General features: G+C 43.4%; 1 protein-coding gene across 1 annotated transcript in view; it reads right to left on the reverse strand.

Annotated features, from left to right (window-relative positions):
* Positions 1 to 7,976, reverse strand: part of LOC134878571 (RNA binding protein fox-1 homolog 3-like) — a 393,703-nt gene extending 385,727 nt beyond the window's left edge. Inside the window, exon 1 of the mRNA XM_063904677.1 lies at positions 7,757 to 7,976. The gene's annotated coding sequence lies outside the window, so the exon portion shown is untranslated. The remainder of the gene's footprint in view (positions 1 to 7,756) is intronic.
* Positions 7,977 to 22,676: the final 14,700 nt, after the last annotated feature.

The raw sequence follows: 22,676 nt of genomic DNA on the forward strand, positions 1-22,676 counted from the left end.
AAATAAACGTGTGTACATTTGGCTTTAAGAACTGTAAGAGTTATCTGAAAATACCAAAGCTCAGTAATTCTATTAAATCTTCCAACAACGGGCTGGAATACAAAGATCTCTAAAAGGTTTTTGCAGAGATTACACATGTACTTGAGATGCAGAGTCACTGGAGGTAATCCAGAGAAACTTTGTGAAACGAAAATCGTTTTGGTCCCCATATCTCTGTGATGGAATTATGTGTTCCGAAATTAGAGTGCAAATTTGAATCAAACCTCTAAACGAGATCTGTGGGTTCTTGGCAGTGAAGGGGGGACACAACAGGATTCTCGTACATATGCCATGCACATCCGTGAGAAGCTCAGCAGGCTGCCAACACCAAAGTGTTCATCACTCTCCACCCACTCCTTTTCAGAACATAAAACATGAAATAAAAAAATCCCCACAGTATCACAGTGAGCCCAACCAATCAGTGTCGAGGATCAAAAAGCAGCCGTTCAAGGAGAATGAAATGCCCCCATTGATTGGCCGCGCCGCTTTGGTCCCCCCTGCACAGTCCTCCAATCGATACCAGAGAGATAAGCAGCCGTCAGCCACTGATATTGGCGATGTATAACCGCCGAGGCTGTGCGCCGACCGATGACTTCTTGCCGCCTTGGTCAAGACTCACTAGAGCAACCCCGTCTTGCACGCCAAGGGCAAAGCCAGACCAACACAACCAAGGCCGGCCCTGGGCATAGGCAGTATAGGCAAATGATTTGGTGGGGGGGGGTCGCCAGCTAAACTCATGCCTACAATGGTCAGGGCCGGGCCTGAACACAACCAACAACTCCCCAGAGATCCAGTTCAGTCAAATGCCATCAAGCCACCAGCCAATAAACGCAGCCGCTCATTATTCACGTTAGTCATCTCCTACATAATACGACCCTCTCCTTTTGATTAGGTGACACCTCACCTGTGCGCTAGCTAATCAGCTGGGGTTAAACCTTTGCAAGGTGAGAGTAAAACCTAACACGGCAACAAGGATACATTACCTGAGAAGGAGCCGCTGTTATCGCTCTGTTTGTTTTTCAAAAGACAATGAAATAAATAATGAGAAGGAAAAAAAAGGTTCAGAGAAAATGAAATGATGGCGTGGCGGTGTTTTGTGAAATTGTGCTGTCAAACGTTTCTCCTTTCTAATTTCCTGGAGCGCAGATGATGGAGCATGTGTGCTGACAGCTGAATCTGATAAAAACAGGAAAGAAAAGACTTCTCCTCTTTTTTACACCTCACGATCATTCATATGCATCATTTATACATATAATAATAAAACAATTAGTTTCTTGCAAACGACAACTGACAGATACCATGGCATTGGTTCACCATGGTCATTTATTAACGTGTCTGACAGGCACAGACATAAATAAAAAACCATACAATTGACAGACAACTAACCCCAGTTGATGGTTTATTTACAGTATTTTGAGAACGGTATACTGTTATGTTATACCTTATTGAAACAGTTAACAGCTTATTAAGATATTAAATCAACTCATTGCCCTAAAATCCATCACCATTCCTATGATGTCTTGGCTTTTCAGTGACTGTTGAAGCTGCTACTCTGTGTAGAAACTTACAAAGGTCTCTGAGCAGGCAACTCTGTGGGTGTCTGTGTGTGTTTGTGTGTCTGTACGTTTGATGGGACTGTCCCAGCACAACTGTCACTTCACTCCCCTGTTACAGGTGCTCCACACAGGGGAGCTGGCAGCTCTGACGGACGCCTCCTCCTAGGGATTTATGGGAAATGACAGTTCCCGCTAAATAAAGCCGAAGTGGCCAGGGAAAAGGAAGACAACGGAAGTTCCAAACCGTGAGTGCACAGGGCTGACACAAGCTGAAATTTATGTCCTCCGCTCTGCCTGGCAATTTAGTTGGAAATGTGCTATTCATACTTTTAGGCCTGGAGAGTTAGAGAGATGGAAAGTGAGGGGGGAGCGCGCCCCGCCCTTAATCTACTTCCTCTGTTTGGGGTAATGGTCTACAGGTTTTTTTTCTGCCAGGGAAAATCACATTTCTTACATGGCTGACTCTTGATGAATTATTTCACATTTCACTTACTTACCTTTTTAAAAGTTAATCTACATCAATAACGTTAAAGGAAAATTTCACAGCTACAAATGAACAGTTCCCCTTATTCAAACCCGATAGGTGTGGAGCGTCTGGCTGCTTATAAAAGTCCATTTCAAACTTCATCATTTAACCGTTCCACAGCATATGTGAATGCACACGGGCCGGGCCGGCGTTCTGATTTTCTACTTATTTAAATATGGACCATCTTTAATTGAGCAGAAACTGCTGTGGAGAACAGTGCTGAACTAATACTGAGGCTGAAATATCATTACGCTGATGGAAGCCGGGCTCTCTGACTTTTATTGGCAGCTCCCGAGCTAAATGTGTGGTTCAATTCAGAGGCGGCCATAGCGGCAGAGGCAAAGTAATCGACTTGGGACAAAATGGTGTGGAAAATGACGTGTAGGCCCTTGCCTAAAGCCAACCTGGTGCAGGCAGAAATCTATCAGTCAGGTGCACACCAACATTGGCATTTTCACAAATGTGATTTAGCCCACGATACTGGAGAGCTGATGTGCTGGACCAGTGCTTCCAGTGAAAGAAAACTACTATTTCAAGCCATGCAATCTGCCGCTCCTGCTGCTGAGAATGCCTGTGCAGTTGGCTCAGTTTGAACTCTGTCATGTTCAGATAAAACAATGTTTTACATAAGAGACCCTGCAGTGTATCACAGCTTATTTAGGTCAAAGTAACCTGAACCTTGTGAGCATTTGACTCTGAATTCTAAATCCCTAACCTCATTCAAGCCGTCTCTTTCTCAGCCTGCAGAAAATCATTCCTTTGTTTTGAGATGAACACCAGATTCACTACTGTGCAGAGTATTTTTGGCTCCGCGCTGCCAAACTTTGGACACAGCCATTTATAATTCTCTCGCAAGGAAAGCAGCTTGCTTCTTTCTCTAAACAGACTCCATGGAATGCAGACCAGTCCGCACTGTCATGTGGTCCGCTCGCTAAATCACATTACTTTTAAGCAGCTCAAGCTTTTGCGAGCACCGAAGCCAAAGCATCCTCCACCAGTAAACCAAACATTAATCATCACAATAAGTCACAATTAAACAGCAATTATGTAAAAGACCTTTTTTTCTGCTTTGGGAGCGTCTTCACTCTTGCATTAGCTTCTAAACCTCAGATTCAGAGTGTCTCTCCCAGCAGTGAGCCTGGAGGAGCAACAGTCACACCCACACACTTGTGCGCACACACACACACACATGCACACACTCGCAGAGCTGCAGAGTGGATCAAGTGTGCCTGGAGAGCTCTATAGAGAGGCCAGTTTTCCTCATTAGACCGTGTGTGCACCACTATCCAAAAAAACCCTCACTCTAATCACTGTCACCAGACCACGGCTGAAAAACAGATAATTAATGTTGGACCGTGCCTCAATCGGCTTCCATGCTAAACAGCTCTGTGTACATATGTGTGCGCATGTGTGTGGGTGTCTGCATGTTTGTCTATTTGGAGTCTGTCGATGTAGGAGGCCCCCCGGGGAATCGTGGATGCTCAAGCCATCCACAACAACGATTCCTCTCCGGCTCTCATAAGCTCTCACAAGAACAATTGCACAGCAGATAGTGGTGAAATGTACAGAAGAAACATCCCACTGTACCACAGAAGCCGTCTGCTGCTCCTACTTCTAGCTTCTCCATCTTTAGTCACTGCTTTTGTAACCCACCTCTCCCCTTCCCTTTTTTTTGCTCCAGGTCTGCCCTTTTTATTTCCCCTTCAACCATGTATTAAATGGAATGGACTTCTTAATCGTGTGCTTTGCCGAGCAGATTTATTTATGTTCTTTTTTTCCTTCCTAAAGGCAGATATTAATATCATAAATATTTGATGATACTTTGCATGACCCTGCAGAGAATGACACAGAGAGGTAATGAAGGTTAACGCTCGGGGTAGAGACTGATTAAATAGCGACTGAGTGGCAAAAGCTCACCCAGGGCTGCTATAAACTTTCTAATAAAATGGACTAAATAAACATCCTGTTCGCAGCACAATTTCTGTACAGGGCAACTTTAACAAGGTAATTGACACAGACATATTTTTTTACCCACCCCTAGTGATATGTAAATAGTTTGGGTTTATTTTCCCAGGCTTTGATAACTCTGTCTTTCTGCCTTCAACCTCAAACCATGGAGGTACATTTAATTCCACATGTGGTCCACACAGGATCGAAGAAAGACCTTTGAATCAACAGCAAATGTGGCTAATCTGGTTAATAAATAAACGCACATGTGATATTTTCCATAACATCAAGGCCCTATTATGCTTTTTGGGGTTTCCCCTTTTCTGTAGTGTGTATAAAGGTTTGTGTGCATGTAAATGATCTGCAAAGGTTAAAGTTTGCCGCAGAGGGAGTTTCCTTTTTAGAGATGATGTTTTTATATTTAAATATATGTTTTCCCTCTTTTGACCACCCATAAAAGAATTCCATTATGTCCATGTTTCTTGGAATGGTGGCATAAATCTTAGAGATATCCCCGAAACTCCACAACTGTCTGCAAGGATGGATAGCACCACAGGTAAAATGAGAAAAAGTGAGCTGATCCTTAAATTGTGTTGCCAGTGCAGAAGCTACTTTGGGAGATCAAAGAAAATGTTTTTGTTCAAAATAAATCTTCCAAAACTTCCAATTGGCGTTGTAGGGTAATCCTCCTGTATTCTGTCAGCAGCACTTTGCCCTGCGAGTAATCATCTTTCTCACAAAGGCTTTATGAGGAGAGGCCGTCTTCTTCCCAGGCTCATTCAACAAATCAATTCTGCTTTTTGGCTTTCCACCAAGAAAATAAATCTTCAATATTTGCTACACATGTCCTTCATCGTTGAATTGTGGTATTCATGGCTTTTTGAATGGGGCTGTGTATCCCATTGTCTGAGGAAGAGAAAGCAAACAGCCCCACAAAGCACCAATTACAACTTTTCTCCACTGTGTCAAGAGTGGGAAACATATGATGGGGTTTGCAATTATAATCAACATTGTTTAAATGGTTACAAGTTGGCAAATTAGTAAATTCCTCTACTCGTTTATATAAGATGTGCAATTACCGGCAGCTAATACCCCAAAGTCACTCGGAGGTTTTCTGAAAATGAAAACACGCAGGAGGAGACCCATCTCTTCCAGAAGACATAATTTAATCAGTGAGGCATCTGAATATTTCAAGAGCTCCGGCGTACAACATTTATTGATTCTCAGAATGTGTCTTTTATACATTCAGATGTGGCGGAATACCTCAGCAAAATGATTTGAGGATGACATATATAATTTGACCTTGTCAGAGGCTGATCCTTCCCCCCACGTTTCCTTGTGTAATTGAGCCTTTAGGGAGAGTGGAAAGACTATCTGGCCCTCGCCTTGTAGGATCTCTATTGATGATCAGGAATGGTTACCAACCTTCTAATCGATAAGTGCAGATACACGAGCAGATAGTAATAAATACAGCATGACAGTAACTTATCTCGCCTTGACAAGCGGTTTAATAACTGCAAAGATCACAGACTTACATTAACGGCACCTCCGGGGTAAACGCTTCTCAGTGAAGGATATATGTAATTAAATATTTTTCCTAGGCCTAAAAGGCTATTAACTTCCCCCTTGAATATATTCCTCAACAATGAAACATACAACGTGGAGCACATATATTTAAATCGCCGGTCAGAAGCAGACAGGCCTTTCTGCATATAAATTACAGATATTTTCATGGAGAGCCACGGGCGAATCCAAAATGAAAGTTGCATTAATTTTGAGATTTTAAATTACATTTTTGTGATGTAGCTTTTGTAATCTCCCAGTGCTGCGGAAATCGTAGCTTTGATGGTGGTTATAGGTGATGCATGGTGAGTGGAGTTTTTTAATTTTTTTATGTAGGACACTGAATCCTTTCACTCTCTAATAACCCTTTCCTATAATCCCTTGCATGGGAAAAAGAAGGCAAGAGAAGGAAGGATAGATAATAGTCTTGTTTACCTTGATTGTGTGTCTGTGCGTGTTTGTGTTAAAACCACAAGGGTTCAGTAAATCTGCCAGACACAGTGGAGGAAGTGAGTCTCAAGCTTTTCATTCACTTTTGCTGACACATCGCCGACCAGAGGCTTGTCGGGCCTCGAGAGAAGCCATTGATGTGTCACTTCACATTTCCTAACACTCAAGATCAATCCTTCATTTGTATTTAGCAATGTGGAACGCTTAAGAGAATGTCACATATAGCTTTTAAATAAAGCAGCAAAGCATTAGAAATAAAAATGAACAACAGAGAGAAAATAATGCGATATGGAGCTAGAAATGAGAAAAAATGGGGAAAAAATCAATCCAATTTAAAGCAGACACAGGCACCGTGGTGCATGTGATCCATGTTAAACCACATCATAAAAATGCAAATACCGTAGTGCTCACTCCAGGAGTTTAGAGTCCCAACAACAAATCTAATATACCGCTGGATGCCTAACATATATACCTTTTCATTTTCAACATTTGCTCAACAGATTGTCAAAGCAAAGTGAGGCGCCACACAATATCCCGGGGCCTCACAAATGTAATATAACCTGGATTGCAATGGAACGGTGGAGATGAAGAGCTGTGGCATTAGGGGCCAATGGGAACTCTTTAAATGAGAGAGTGGCCGTAAACACCACGTCTACTTCCCTACCCTCGCCAGCATTACTAGTGGAGCTGATGACAAGTGCCGAACCAGCCCTCCAGTGCCTTTAATACAGCGGGAGCATTCTCCAGGGGAAATGCAATCTGTGTCCTCTGCACAGATCCACTGTCTGCACTTCCCCGCATGTGAGCCGCTATCATATTATACTCCCCGCTCTCGAAATGGGAGAAGGAAATAGGAAATCGTCCTCGGCCAGAGATGAACCAGGAACATAATCAAAAAATAGTGTTGCGCAAACGGCTGCAGACCTCCCCCCCTGGCTGAGCGCTAAACAATAAGCGGTGGGGATTGCTCGGGATTCTTTTGCCATTGAGAAGAAAGTACGCCCCCCTTTTTCTTTTTTTTACCCCGCAGGCATCTATTGGCTTAAAGCAGCTTAAGATGGGAGATAAGAGAGGACGTTCTCCTCATGTTGCGATCCAGCATGCCTGTATATTGCTAATAAAAACAGCACAAGACAAAAGACGCTCACAACAGGGGGCGGTGTGTGAGAAACATTATGCAGTTGACCTTGCATATTCCTGGGGTGATTTTTCATCTGAGCCAAACAAAGACCCAAGAAAAATGTACGGTTGACTTTTCAGCAGAGAAGAATTTTAAAGTGAATCCATTAAAGCGGGGGGTAAAATGTCAGAGACGTATTGTGAAGTGCGAGACTTTTTTGCTGGATTGTTTTTGTTTGCAAATATAGAACAAGCCAAACTGCAGGAACACATCGCACAGAATAAAACCGCAATCCTTCACTTCTGTGCCTGCCTGAAAAAAGACAAAGACACTTGAGCAGTAACTGGATGGTGTGCACGCTTTTGGGATCGAGTCAAGTCACTGTGTGAGCTTGAAGTAAATGCCGGACACGTGTGTGTGTGTGTGTGTGTGTGTGTGTGTGTGTGTGTGTGTGTGTGTGTGTGTGTGTGTGTGTGTGTGTGTGTGTGAGAGAGAGACGAGGTGTGTGTGACAGCGTTAAGCCTGAGTGAGAGGTGAAAGGACCGCTGTACTCACAGTTGTGCTCTTGTTTCCCTGTGGTCTGTCGGCGTGTCAGAGTTTCATCCTCTCAGCGTCTCTCCCTGGGCTGGGCTTCCTCTTCCTCTTCTGACCAAAAGGTGTGAGGAGGAGGAGGAGGAGGAGGAGGAGAAAGAGGAGGAGGTGATGGAGAAGGAGGGGGATGCACGGTTTGAACGCAAAGGAATGAAACCAGAGTGAGAGAGAAAAAAGAGAGAAGAGGAAGAGGAGGGAGTGTGTGTGTGTGTGTTTGAGAGAGAGAGAGAAAGCACGCTGCGGATGGAGGGAGGGCGAGCGCTGGCCTGCGATTGGCCTGTCAGTCCGGGAGAGGGAGCGTCGGTCTCGGCGGTAGTGGGGTATCAGGCACCCTGGTCGGTCTGTGGCGTCTCCCGATTTGAAACGGTTGCGAGAGCCGGTTGGCGCGGATTTCTTCGGCGCGCACACACACACGCTCGCTGGCTGCCTCACGACTCACACACACTCTGCATCCTCATCACAGATAGAGAGGGAGAGAGAGAGAGAGAGAGAGAGAGAGAGAGAGAGAGAGAGAGAGAGAGAGAGAGAGAGAGAGAGAGAGGGAGGGATGATAGAGAGAGGCAGACAGATTCAGAGGGCCGATGACAGCTTCAAGCTGAAGCTTCTCCTTGGCTCCTCATCAATGACAGGTACTGAGGAACAAGAGACAGAGGGATCCCACCCTCCCCACCCCAACCCTCCAACTCCTATTCTACACATACACACACAAATCACTGCTCCACATCCATCCGCTAACCCGCCCCCCCCCCCATCTCAATTACCATGGCCGTGGCAGATGTATTGGGCTTGTCAGCTCTCAAGCAAGGGCTGTGGAGGAGATGTGGGCTAACTTCTCTCATCTAATTTAACCAGGCTATAATCAGACAACACTGTGGAGCTCTGGTTTTTTTTGCCTGACTAGATGGACAATTTTTTGGGGTGTGGAGGGGAGTGGGGGGAAAGACAACAGACACAGGCAAACTGCAATTAGCTGTTTGGAAAGCAGCGGCCTTAAAGTTCAGATTGACGCCATTTCCACAAGAAAACACATACTCGAAAATAATTACATTTCCTGTATAAAAAGTAAAAGGACAATTGATCCACAACCAACTGTGTGCAAGCCATACTCATTGATTAAACTATGAGTTATAATGCTGTCATCAGAATTTGACTAATTGAGGTGAGAAAACGCCCTCAACGTTACAAAAACGAGATTCAGTCCAAGCAAGAAGCACTGTCGGGGATATTAGGGCTGACGTCTCTGCAGTTGACGCCCAGTTCACAGCCGAATGTCAAGCTCCGGTGTCTTTCCCCTCGTTAACTGTCATGTCCGGTCAACATCGGAACGAACTCCAATCGGCTCCGCGCAAAGTCCCAAGAATCCTATCTCTGCCTCCTCACTCCACCAAATTCAATTAAAAAGAGAAAGTGGCAATTAGATCACTGTTATGATCCTGTAACAATGATCTAATCTGTAATTCATTGGCTGCTGCTCCCCTTGGGGGGTGGGGGGGATGTTTGACGGGGTGGCTCGGATACTCCTTGGCATTCACCTCGGCTCGGGCAGCACACAAGGGTGAGGGCGGAACTTTGGGGCCCTCGGTGCTAACTGGAGGATTCTATAGCTTCACCGCTGGGGCCTCGTTTGCCCCGCGGCAAGAACACAACCTGTGACACACACTTGTTTGTTTTCCCCTCATATAAATGGGGGGGGTTCGGGTTTGCAGGTTGTAATATATGTGCGAGCATGCATGCACACACAGCTGCAGTGCAAAAGGTACACAAACACTCTTATGGGAAGAAATCTATTACTCCTTAATTGAATTAAGTCAATTCCATTTGGTTAATGAAGGGGCGGGGGGTGGTTTGCCCTTTCAGGGGCATCAGGCTAACAATCACATTCAGACATGGGGGATGGAGTTTTGTTAGAGGAAGGGTGGGGTCACAATCTCCAGACTGAAACCAGTGTCTTGTCACCACCTGTGTGAGTGGAGTCACACTGGCTGCAGCTCCACCACATGTGGACTGTCTGCACCACTTATCATCGACAACCTGAAACGACATCCATGTTTGTGTATTTCCTTCCTAAAAAGGCTTGTTACCTGGCAACATTTGATACATTAAAGGGCCTTTTTATCTAATCATCCATCTTGTGGTGTTTATATTTAGTCCGCAGATGAATGCAGCGTCCTTTATAGCAGACACCCACACTGACACAGAGCCAGTGGCAACAGGGAAGCCAACTGACAATCATATATATATATAGGTGTGTGCGTGCCGGCGACACGTACACACACACATACGCACACAGGAACAGTGTGATTGCTCTGCTTCGCTCGTTTAGCACTTCTAAGGCAGAGATCCCCAGAGGCCACCCATCACATCCAGTTACTGTGGCACACAGACACGACCGGGGCCCCACCTGGCTGCTCTCACCTCAATCTGCAGGAGGCAGGAGGCACTCGCACCATGTCGCTCTCTTTCTCAATCACTCACACACACTCACATACACACACACACACACACACACACACACACACACACACACATCACTCAGCAAAGATCAAAGACTTGGTCACACACATACACACACACACCGAGCTGATATCTCTCATCAAAGATCACAAGGACTTTCCGCCGTACAGACTTTTACAAACTTGGCGTCACGCACATAAAGTTGTTACGAATCGCCTCGTCGTGTTAAATCACAAAAGTACATTGCTTTAACGCGTCTGCTAACTGTATCATAGTCACACTCTCTGACTTTTCAGGGGAGGTGTGAAGAAGCTCCCCAGCCAGCAGTCCTGTATGAATAGACAGACTATTATCATCTCCATCCGCGGCACTCATTATAACAAATATTATGTAATTAAAATAAAATGAGTAAAATGTGTCAGTGCCGGTGAGAATAACAGATGGAATAAATGGAAAATGGCTACATTAACAGATACTTTTTAAGGCAGAGGACTAATGAGACAGAACTGCGTTGACTGTTTTGAGTCATGCTAATGGTTTCAGGTGCTGAGATAGAGATGTAATGGTGCGCTCGGGGGGGGGCTACCCTTACTGATTTAAAAACAAAGAGATAGGCGGCAGATAGCTGGAGTGGGAGTTTGCTGAGCAGGGTGAAAGTTGTGTTAAGGGGGAACAAGAGGGTAAAGGAGGTGGAGGTCGTCTGGATGATGATTAGTGCCGGTTGAGCCTTACTTGTCACAGGTTGACATGGGATGCAATTATAGAGAGGAAGTTTCACAGCCCCTCAGGCATGTGCCAGCCATGCTGTCAATGCCGGCTGATGTGTGGGCTCTTGGCACTGCCAAAGGTGTCACAGGTGCTTATGTGTGCTCAAAACTGCTACGCTCCCATGAAAATTGGCCTTAGCTTTTCCCAGATGCACTGGATGATGACTGTGTGTGCATGTGCCCGTGCACACTCGGCTACCTTTGTTTGAGTATTAGTTAAACCCTACTCCACTCCCAGCTTTCTCTCCCTCTCACTCTTTCCTTATTTCCTCTGAAGCTACACGGTAAAGCTACAACACTTGTGATTCAGCCGGCTTCTCACGCTGTTCCCACATCTTCTCCTTTTCCCGTATCAGCCTGCATATGACTCTGCCAGCAGTGCGAGTAAGCTCTGTAAGACCCAAGGCAAATTACCTCAGCGGGACACTGCACTTCTGTTCCCTTGCTTCTTCTCTCCCTCTTCCACATCGTCTTCTCTCTTCCCCCTTCTCTGCATGTCACAAATCAAAGTGTGTACCTCAGCACTGCCTGCACGTTGTGGGAGTGCAGCTTAAAACAAATTCAATGTCCTCCACTGGCCGAATAACATCTATCCTACAGTGTGAGAGGAAAAACTGCTTAACTTGTCCATCCTTTTTACTATGTGGGAAGAACACGGTATTTTACCAAAGCACACAGATGGTCATCTGGACTCTTGTCCGACCTTTTCTTTTTTTATCATAACCCCTTTTTTTCAGATAATTGATTCATACAAAGACTTCCATACTACCATCTAGTGGATTGAAAGCCTTGCTGGTGGGCCATCAGGTGTGATTTTCCACTTCAGTCAATTTTTTTTAGAGGGGGAAATGGCCTGAAATTGGATCCTCTGGCAGCTTGCAGTTCCTCTAAACTAGCCTTAGGCAACACAGTGCAAAGATGCACCCTTACTTCTCTGCTGTCATTTCAAGAAAGATCCCAGTTCTAAAGATGCCGCCACTTATCCTTAATCGGGGAGGTGGAGGGATGGTTCTGGGTGTGATGCTCAGTAACATCTTCAGAAACACCTGTCTACAATCAGATAAAAAAGGTAATTGTAAAAAGGTGTTAATTAGAATGCTTGAACGGTGTTATCCGGCAGCCGGTTAGCAGGTCTATTGGAGTCATTGGGGTCTGCTGCTTTTCTCTGTTAGTGTTGTTAGCAATAACTGTAGTCAGCCGGCAGGACGTGTCCCTGTGTCCTCTACCTGGGGCCCCGCTGTGATCACGCAGCAGGCGAGCATATGATGCTCCTTCGCCCCGCACAGTTCATAGCCCAAAACCCCAACCAAGAGGGCCTGATTAAATCGGCAGAACAAGGCCTAATTAAAAACGGTCTGATCAGGGAGGAGTAAATTATTTAACACCACCCACACATACTGATGTCTGTGCTTCAGATCCTGAATCACAGACTTCTTCTTTTTTGCTTTTGTCTCCTGCGTGTCGTTCTTTCTCCCTTTGTCTGTCTTGTCTTTCCGTCTTTTATGACATTTGCACCACTGCTCTTTCATCTCTGAAATTGTGCCATTCGGTAGCCATGGCACAGTCGTGAATTAGTCACAGAGACAAATGCCGGGCCCGGGCTGGTAGAAGATAACATTGTGCATTGATTAAAGACACGGAGAGAGACACCTACATCATCCTTTGGAATCAACATTGAAAGCCTGACAGAAATATCCCCCTGCGGACAAATACAACAATGGGACAAGACGCAGAGATGTTAACGGTCGGTTCCTTCTGCTTTCACACTGAATACCCCCCCTCATGCTCCTACCTCTCTCTAACCTATGCATTTTGAGATAAATAACCCTTCCCGTTTCATTATACCCTTTAGAAACCTGTAGACTGTTAAGAGGGCTTTTTGCTGATGCTGTGATCCAAGCAGCACGAGCAAAAGTTCACAGAGAAACTCATGTATTCATTCACTCAGCAGGGGATGGCATTTTCCATTTCTTTTCTTCAATGCTGTGGTCTTTTTTTGACAGCGGTGCTCTCTCTGGGCCAATTTCAGACTTTCTGATCAACCAGCGCACCAGGCACATCTTTCACCTGCTTTAGTGTGCTGACTACAAAACCTGAAGCCCACAGAAAATTACTGACCTATGACAGTGCAGACCTGAGGAAAGAAATGTACTCTATTGCCTTGTAAACATTTAAAGCATTTCACATTGACAATCTGTTGTCATGAAATACCTAAACCTTAAGAAAGGCTTCATATTACAACATCATAGGAACATTCAAATGTGGCACTCCATTTTCCCCATTACTACAAGGGCTGTACGAAAAACTGAATGTATCAATTCATTCACACAGCAGCAGGCCAACTTTCCCCAAATATGGAAATTAAGAGTGATTGTGCAAAGCTGCACTCTCCACAGAGAAAACTTAAATGGCATTCTGAAAGTGCAGAACCTTTTTCAAGGCCTACGGTGGCCAGCAGGGGCAAACGTGCTACAGCGGCAAAAAGTATTTCCAAAAGAAGACACACGCTGCAGTTTAAAAAACAATGCAAGTAAAAAACAAATGTGTCAAAACATGCAAATTAAAAAACACCTCCACCAACCTGATAAGACGTGCACAGCATTTAGACAACATTTACCAACTTCAAACTCAAAACATGTGCAGTGTTATTACAAGTGCTGCAAATAAAAAAAGCTTCAATAAGATCAAAACACAGCAGAAATAGGGACACTAAAAAGTGACACAAACAGCTGGGACTGGAGCGCTGGTTGAAGTTTTGGGAGTACAGGGGCGCAGGTGAGATTTCTTTAACGGGGGGGACGAAACTGAGAGAAATTATTTTCACAATGTTTACTTATTTGTTTTACTATGTGTAGTTATCTAAGATGATTTAATTACAACGATCATGTGAAGAAATATATATATTCAACAAATCCCCCCCACTATCTGCGCCCCTTGGGGGAATATGATGTTGGCCAACTGTCACTGTTACTGGAAACTAACCTAAACAATTGTATTTGCTTATTTGATTGTATGATTCCTTCCAATATAATTGCAGATCTGCTGTAAACTATCTAGCTAACGTAGCTCCCCTAGTCATTTCAAAACTATGCCAACATTGTTCAGGGCCATTGTAGCACGTTTGCATCTATCGGCCACGGTACTACGATGTTATCACATCCACCTCATATTTTTCAAGTTGTAAAGTGGTTGTTTTGGCTTTAGGCTGATTTCAGTTGTCCATAAGCGTTTAACCACCTCGAAAACCAAGCTGTTTCCTGGTTGTTGTTTTGACTTGAGGGAACAGTGAGGGAAGATTTTTCAGATTTTTTCTGACACAACATAAATGGTACAAAGGTGAATCCTTACTTATGTATCCAACCCTAGATTAAGATTATTTCATAACTGTGATCCCGGTTCTTCCATTTATGGCTGAGTGCTGCAGGGTGGGGTGCATCTTTGGCCTAAATGCCATTGGGACTTATTGCCTTGCCTGTGTTTTCAATTTCAGTTTTGTAATGCTCCAATGTCTAAAGTTTTTGGTTAAATTTCAGGTATTAATCAACAATAATGAGAAAATGTCGCGCATGCTCTTGAAGAGCCGTGAGCTGTTAGGGATGTGAGAAAGAACATTATATATTGTTATAAAGGGAGTACAGGAACATTTGCATCTCAATACCTAGTATTGTAATGTAATTATAAACCAGCTAGTCTCAGAGTCAAGAGGTCCAGGTACATAACAAACATATTTGAACAGCTGCTGCTACTCAGTATTAATTTAATTATTAATGGGTTTTATTGTGTGAGAATCACAATCTGCAGAGAAGTATCATGACATTAAACTGATAAAAAGTATGTGCAAAGGTAAGCAATTGCTTTATAATTTGTTTTTATCCTCTAAGCTGTGATGCATTGAGACTGTAAGGCTATGTTGTGTCTGTGCATGATCTAGGGCATATTCATTGTGAAAACAACACTTTACTTCAGTGGCTAAATGATGTTGACCTTTGCAAAATCGAATACTAGCATACCGCGTCTCATTGTTCAAAGATAATGGCTGGGCAACATTCCTTGTAAGGCAGATGATGATGCTGGCATGCTGAGTGCCAGCCTCACTACAGGGTGGGTGTTGGACCGCTGATGACTCATTCCTCAACTGCTTTAGAGAGAACTGGGTGACACGTTTCGGTTTTAGCTGCTGTAACAACTGGTTTCCTGTCATGGGTGAATTTTACTCCACTTAGATAAATGATAGAGCAAAATCACCTTTTGTATTTGCATCACCTACCTGAGGTTTACTCGGCATCGAATGTAAAAGAGGGGGAAGGAAGCAAGAGGGAGGGAGAATGAGGCAGTGAAACAGAGGGGGAGAAATTGGGCCAGCCACCCTAAGAAAGCCTTGTTCATTCCCCAGGGAAATTGCATCACATATTGATCCATGTTCCCCGCATCTAATGGACACAGAGGGTGGAATTGCTGGTGGCAATTGGGAAATAGCTATGAGAGTAACAAGGAGTCATTAAGGCATAAAACCCAGGTTAGTCACCTGAGGACCTCTCACCTGCCTTCACAGTCCTTACAGTGCAGACTGTCTGAGCAGCCAAACATTCGGAGGAGTTAGATTGCCAAAGCAGCAGGTTCACAGGCTCAGACGAGCATTTGTCTCCATTACAGCCCTTACACCGGCAAATAAACAGGGGAGACAGACAATCATTCTACATTACATCCATGACTATAGCACTTTACATTTTCTATCAGCGTAACAGACTCCCTGGGTCGTCTCACAATCCTCACATCCATTTTTACTGCCTCACGCACATTCTGCTACTCGTGAGCACAGATGGAGTTTTAACCAGGGAGGGATTTCCGTAACTGCTACAACATTTATGGCCCTTTCTCCAAGGCAAAAACAGCAAGATCCAAAACAAGGTCTGGATGCTAACCCAAATCTGTCATGCCATCAGTGTTGGTGGTGTACTTCAAAACAAAAAATGGGAGTGCTAAACAGAGCCTTCAATGCACCTACGGTTTTCTGTCTCCTTCGAACTCAATGACCGATCTGTCTTCAGCTAAATTTCAAACCACTATGGTTTAGTATTCCTTAAAAACAAATGTATTCAAAAGGGTTTTTCAACAGCACGGTAGAGCAGCAAAAGCAAAACAAGACCGGAGCAGCCTGCAGAGAGGAATCTGTGATTATCATTAAAGGAGAAGGAAGTGGGAGGATCGGCTTCTCACGGTGATTTTATTTTGTGGAACTCGCAGTTTGATGTAATGCAGAACCTGCACAAAAGGAAGACCAGTATTCCCTGGCTTTTTCACACCAAAACAGGCAAAACTAATTAGTCTAACAATATACATTTTGAAACCTAATCATGCTCCTCTTTGCTGCAAATGCACAACAAAAGGACTCACTGCCCTGCACAATTTCAATTTGATTTTTAATCAATTTTTATGGCTCTTCGCGGCTCTAACCATCTGTATTGCAATTCAAATACTTATATACTATTCTTAGAGGCGAGTGGACAATTTAACACATATAAGGCACTTACTTGCATGTAAATTATTGATCACCTATCAACCCGTGCAGTTCTGGGCATGTATATAAGGTGCAGCACTTACCCGAGGTGTTTCACCCTGGTGTCAGACTGCTGGTGATTTTGATTTGGTGCCATTTGGATATTAAGTGCAGTGGATATCGAATGCTATTACAGCAGGGGACAGGCAGCATATCAATCTCTGTCAAAGAAGTGGAAATCTGTCCCCAGACAGAAGCAGTCTGGAAGGAGTAACAGTCGCTAACACTAGCAGCATAAAAAATGGGACTGGAATCCCAGGAGTGATAACTAGTTCTGTATAATGAAGTGTATACAAGCTAAGCTATATCATATTTTCTCATCCCTTTGGTGCTCACAACATGTCAGTATGATAGCATGTCGCATACAGATTCAGCTCATTTGATAAAGTGTCAACTGTCACCTTAAGATCTCTTGGGATGCGCGTCACAAGCTCATCTTTTCAAGTTAGCAATCCTGCCTCTGTTGGTCAACAGAGCTACAGCATGTGTGCTGAATGCTAGTTGGTGCATATTTGTTGAATATCTGCAGTGTCTCTGGCTCTTTTCTCAGAGTGCTACTTTTGGTTTCCAAGCTGCCTCTCACGGGATCCCCCCCTAAAAAAAAAAGTTACCTGATGAGCCACCGTCCTCCCAGGAAACCGGAGGAGGGGGTGAGGGTAGAAACAGACAGAGAGAAAGAGAAAGCTCTCATTATTTTTTCCTAATTGCCCACGAGTGACCCTCCTGATTCCCCCCTCTGCAACCAGGTACGGTGCCTCATTACAGTCAGCCTCCTCAGTTCTCCCAGGAGAAACCCATGAAAAGGCCATGAAAGGCCTCGTCTGACAGGGGCCAGCCAGACTGGACCAATTAACAGGGTTTTTCTGTGCTCTGACTTGCCACACTGCAGTTTGCAACTCATCTACGGTGTGAGACTCGCAGACGTCCTAGGTCAGATTGGGACGGTTTGTTCAGAAAGGTAGAAAGGATAAGGGCAGTGCCATGCAGCTGGTGCGTCTGGGCCATTTACATGTTTTTCACGCCTCCGTTCACTTTTTGGTTTTTTGGGGCATTAAAAGTTGCTTTCTGTATTTTTACCAGATTTGAGAATATTAACAGAGTACTAATTAAAGTTGAAAGCAGAATCATTTTTAATGGTTTATAAAGGGCACATTTTTTAAAATTAATTTTGGATTACAACTGAAACTGCGACAGGCCGTTTAAAATATGGATGTTTTCTGGTGCCCTGGCATCATTGCTCCATGAAGGCTAAATGCAATTTTCTCTCAGCCTCCAAATGGCAGGTGACTTAGTGTGTGTCTGAATAAATGACCCAGTCAAGGTGAGCTCCTCATGTCAAGACAGGAGCATCAAAGACAAACCACGCAACCTTGCCAGAGGGCCAGTTTTCTTTTCACCCGGAGAACTCCATTTTCACTCTCCAAGGCTTGATGCATTCAAGCCCATCCTGATCTTTGTAATGACTGGTCAAAAAAAAAGTAATTCAGACAGGCTCCTGTCTATTAGTGACATGAAAGACAATACTTTCAAAGAGAGTTCTCCTTCCTCTTCAGGTCTAAAAGACTCAGACATTCTCTTCAAGGTCACATCAGTTTCCACTGGAGTGATTCAAAGCAAAAAATCACCTGAACGTAAACAGCGCTGACTGATAGAGTGGGGGACAATGAAGGGGACCGGGCGACAAAGACACCACTCAGCCAAAGAGTCTATGACAGTTGCAGCACGGGTGTATTTGGGTAGCGAAAAAAGGGAATGAGGCAAAGAAGAAGGGTTGTGAGGGTGGGGCTGGATGCAAGATGGGTACTGATTGGCTTGCTGTCTCCTGGGGTGCATGTTTGCCTGCAGGGAAAGGTCACGGGAGGAAACAGGAGTAACGAGGTGTGAAGGGAAGGCACTGTCCTCGGCTCCTGGGCCCTAGGAGACATCCCCGGCAAGGTGTTAATGCAGATGCTGCAGCCTCCCAGGTTCTGTTTATTACACCTTTCCAGGGAAGCCAGCCCAGAGTTTTACTGGGAGTCAATACAGCTGAAAGCATGCTAATCAAAACCGCAAACTGGCAGCAGATATGACAACTCGGCCCAGAAACTGATAAACACAAAATGTGGAGAAAGCTTAGACTGCGAACATCTTTTACTCAGATAGTCGGAGTTAAACTGCTAAAGCTCAATGTGTTCTTTTGGTTCTTTTTCTCTGTAATTGGCCGTGTCACATATCCAGTTCATTTCTCTCTGGGCATGTCCACTCTTCTGTCACAATCTAACCTTCAACCTCACACCATGAGCTGTCACACGAATGCTCAGCTCATATCATTATGCTTCATGGAGCTTTTTCAAACACTGTGTTATCAGACTTAAATGAAATGCGACACTGGGATATAGTATGTACTGAAAACTATGGGAGAACCATGCAGGTCAGAGGGTCCAAGAACTCATTTTGGTATAAAATGGATTGGTTCTATGAGCCAACTGAGACATATGGGTGGTTTATAAAACAAACAAAAAAAATAAGTTGGTGGTATTAGAGTTCATAAATCTTCTTTAACAATGCAAACTTGACTGCGTTTGTCTTCATAGAATGTTATGAACTTTATTTTCTGACGCTGCCTTAGTTTGTGTACAAATAATAATTAAGGTTGTTGAATAATTAATATTTTAATTCTAGTCGTGCCTTATGCTTCCAATAAACTAGCAGCGGCTGATGGGTTTGTTGTAGGCAAAAGAGGCAATATTCTTTTTTGGGGGGGGGGTTTCCCTTCCCTGTAGTTGGTTATATTCTTAGGCTTTGTGCATGTAAATGGTCTGCAAAGGCTAATATCCATCTGTTCCTTCTAGAGGGAGTTTCTTTCCCACACACTGCCCCCCCATGCCTGAAACTCCTCCATTGGACTCCTTTGTTTACATCCGTAAAATAATGACATCACTATGTAACACGCTTCTATTGGCTAGATCTATAGGGGGACATCTCTAAGTGGTGGACAGATCACAACAGAGCAGACTGGGCACTTTTTGAACATTAAAGCGCATAAATATGTCACTGTAGAGGAACGAAATGCAAATATGATAGCTGAAAATTAGCATCATATGGGCCCCTTTAAACAGAAAAACCTTTTTAGTTTTACTTATGTAGAGACTCCAATGCTAAAATGACCCTAACCCTAGGGTTTGGAAATATTGCAACATGTCAACAATAATAACGACCAATTTACACCATTACTGTGAATTAGTAACGGTGCATGATAATATGGACTCATTTTAAAGGATACGCATTTTTTTAAATGTTAATCAATAAACCAATGAATATAAAATAGTTACGTCCAAAGCGTCTGTGTTTTACAGACATACAAAGTCATAAGAAAATGACCTCAACACAACTTGATGTGTAAAAACTTGTTTTGTTTCCAGAATGGTCCCTGCAGCCACTGCAAAACTGCTGTCTCTCCATGAACCCAACCTGAGAGGGGGCCACAAGGGAGAGCGACCCTCATTAAGTGTAAAATATCATTAATTAACTTTATTGAATGAGTCACAGTATGGTTTCCACCACATGGTTCCCTCAGGGTCCCTTGCCCAAGACCCCACCTTGCCCTGTTTGGAGCGAGTGAGCCAGCATCCTTCACACCGGCGCGTTCTCTTAGCCGAGGCTGGTTGTAGGTGACTTTTCTTCCCCTCTTGTCATTGCCTATGAAGCTGCCAGTAATTTATAATGTTGTGACAGTCAAATAAACAGGACCGCTGCTTGCAGGAGTGAACAGTCCTGTATTAAAGGGAATCAAAACAGCTCCAAATGGTGCAATGAATGGAAATAATCTCAGTGTAAGATCTGTTCTGGGCTGGCTAATTTAAATGTGTTCAGGGTGACAGCTTACTGGAAGAGGGACATAATGAAGTCCATTATCATCAGTGGTACAAATTCTAAAGAACGAGAACTCTCATTATCAGCGCTTTCCTGTATATGAAGGAAATATGTTCATCCATTATGAAATGTGCTGAGAATGACAACATGGAGCAAACATAAGACAATGAAAGCTCTGGTGAAAAAAATTAATATGGAGCTAGCTGGAGACTGGACAAGACCCTTTTTTTTTGCTCAATGCCTTCACTCTATTTATTGATAAGGTGATTTCACTGCACACCAGAAAGCCATCTTTTGGATTTTAACACAGTCAAGACTGTAATATGCTGATAATTCTGATATCTCACAACGCTGTATACAGTGGTGTGCAACAGCAGGGAAGCCTGTGCTTTTATTTACAGCGCCTTTTCTTCTGGTAATCTGACATCTGGTAGACCATGCCAGACCTTGAACAGTGTCTTCCCAAGCATTATCTCATAAAAACAGAGCCTTGATAATGCCGTTCCATTCGGCAAGTAGCGGAAATAACAATAAGTCATTTTGGCCAGAATTAACTGATAAAAAGGGGAATGAGGGAAGTCTCCAGATCTGTAACCAGTGATAACCACAGCTCCGCTAAACTTAGGGAGCGAGGACTTCAAGCTGTCTCTACAATATATTCACCTCAAAGAGTGTAAAAATATGTCTGGTGCCAAAATAATCATCAAAAGTGAGCTCAGTGCCAGCGAAATGTGTTGCTGAATGAATTGGAGAGGAGGCAATGTGAAAGCCAGGTGTTGTGGGGAGTCGCAAGCTCATACTAATGTGCTATTAAAAGTCAAGTGCACGCATTCAGGGACAAGAGACTGAATCAAACACAAAGCAATGCACTAATAATTAAAGTGGCAAAAGACGATTCTTTTGCTTTATATTATTATTATGAATTTGATTGCACAATATAATGGCGATAGAATAATGATAAGCCTCCCTCTCGATTAAATTCCGTCTGGCACCAGGTACAATCTCCAGGGATATTAAGGCTCCATTTATGGCACAAATAAAAGTGCATCAAGTATTATGCTTTCGTTTTCAAAGAATTATCAAAGAGTATTATGTTTGTACATTCTTTCCCCAGCAACAACAATGGTGAGAAGATCAAAACCAGTCTTGTACTCTCCCTAAAATGAAGGTTCCCAAATGCTAGTTAGCTTAGCTTAGCATGCAGACTGGAAACAGGGGGAAACATTTAGCCTGGCTTTGCCTCTAAAGCTCATTCATTAACATTTTACATTCTGTTGGTTTATTCTGTACCGAACCAAGGGTGAAGAACAGGTTTCCATTCTAACAGGGGTTAAGTGCTGCACTATTTCTATGAAAGCAGTAACTATAAGGTTTCTCAGCTGGTTGCCCGGCAACTGCCACAAGCCAAGCAATACCCCAGCATATGACCCATTTGGTTTATTATGACTATTGGATACTTAAAGGGCTCTTATTTTCATTAAATTAGGACAAATCAAAGTTAATGTCCTTAAAAGACAATTATGCAACACTATTAGTCACTTTGAATCTCGTATTCCTATATTTTAAGAAGACTTCTAAAGAAGTTTCTTTATGGTTCGTTGAAGTTTGCTGAAGGTTGTTTGAGCCATAACAGGGAAAATACTGCCTGCATTGTGCTCTAGTCAAAATAGAGAAAGCGACTTTTTGTCCCATTGTTGTTATTTAATTACTTTTGTAATTATAACCAATTGAAACATTGAGAAAAATCTCTGAAGACTTAACCTTGCCTGCGATGGATTACACGACTAAGAGAAGATTGAACATTATTGCAAATATGCCATACCAAAATTAATTGAAAAAAATGGATGAAAGAAGTACAAATAAAAAAATATGAAGTCAGTTTTCTTTTTTTCTGGAGCACTCAGTAGAAGGGATGAACAAAATATCAGTGGCAAAAGTAAGGTCCTTCCATAAATGTGTGTATGCTTCACTCATTGTACTCCTGAATCCAACAGTTAAATGAAGAACAGAGAGACTGTTGCAAGTGCATTTACACATGCTGGATATTCTCAAGTACAACAGGGAGTATCTAATGTTGGTGAAGAAACTTCAGCCATTTCATTAAAACAGGTCAAGTTATTCCTCAGTTTTTATGCTAACTCCTAAAATGTCCAGCAACACGTGTTAGTATATTCCTATTACATTCCTAGTCTTTCAAAAATAATAAACCATCTTCAAAAGAAATGTAAAAGATCTGCATTTTGATTAAAGTAAA

Source organism: Eleginops maclovinus, chromosome 16, assembly GCF_036324505.1.
Source record: "Eleginops maclovinus isolate JMC-PN-2008 ecotype Puerto Natales chromosome 16, JC_Emac_rtc_rv5, whole genome shotgun sequence".
NCBI lineage: Eukaryota > Metazoa > Chordata > Actinopteri > Perciformes > Eleginopidae > Eleginops > Eleginops maclovinus.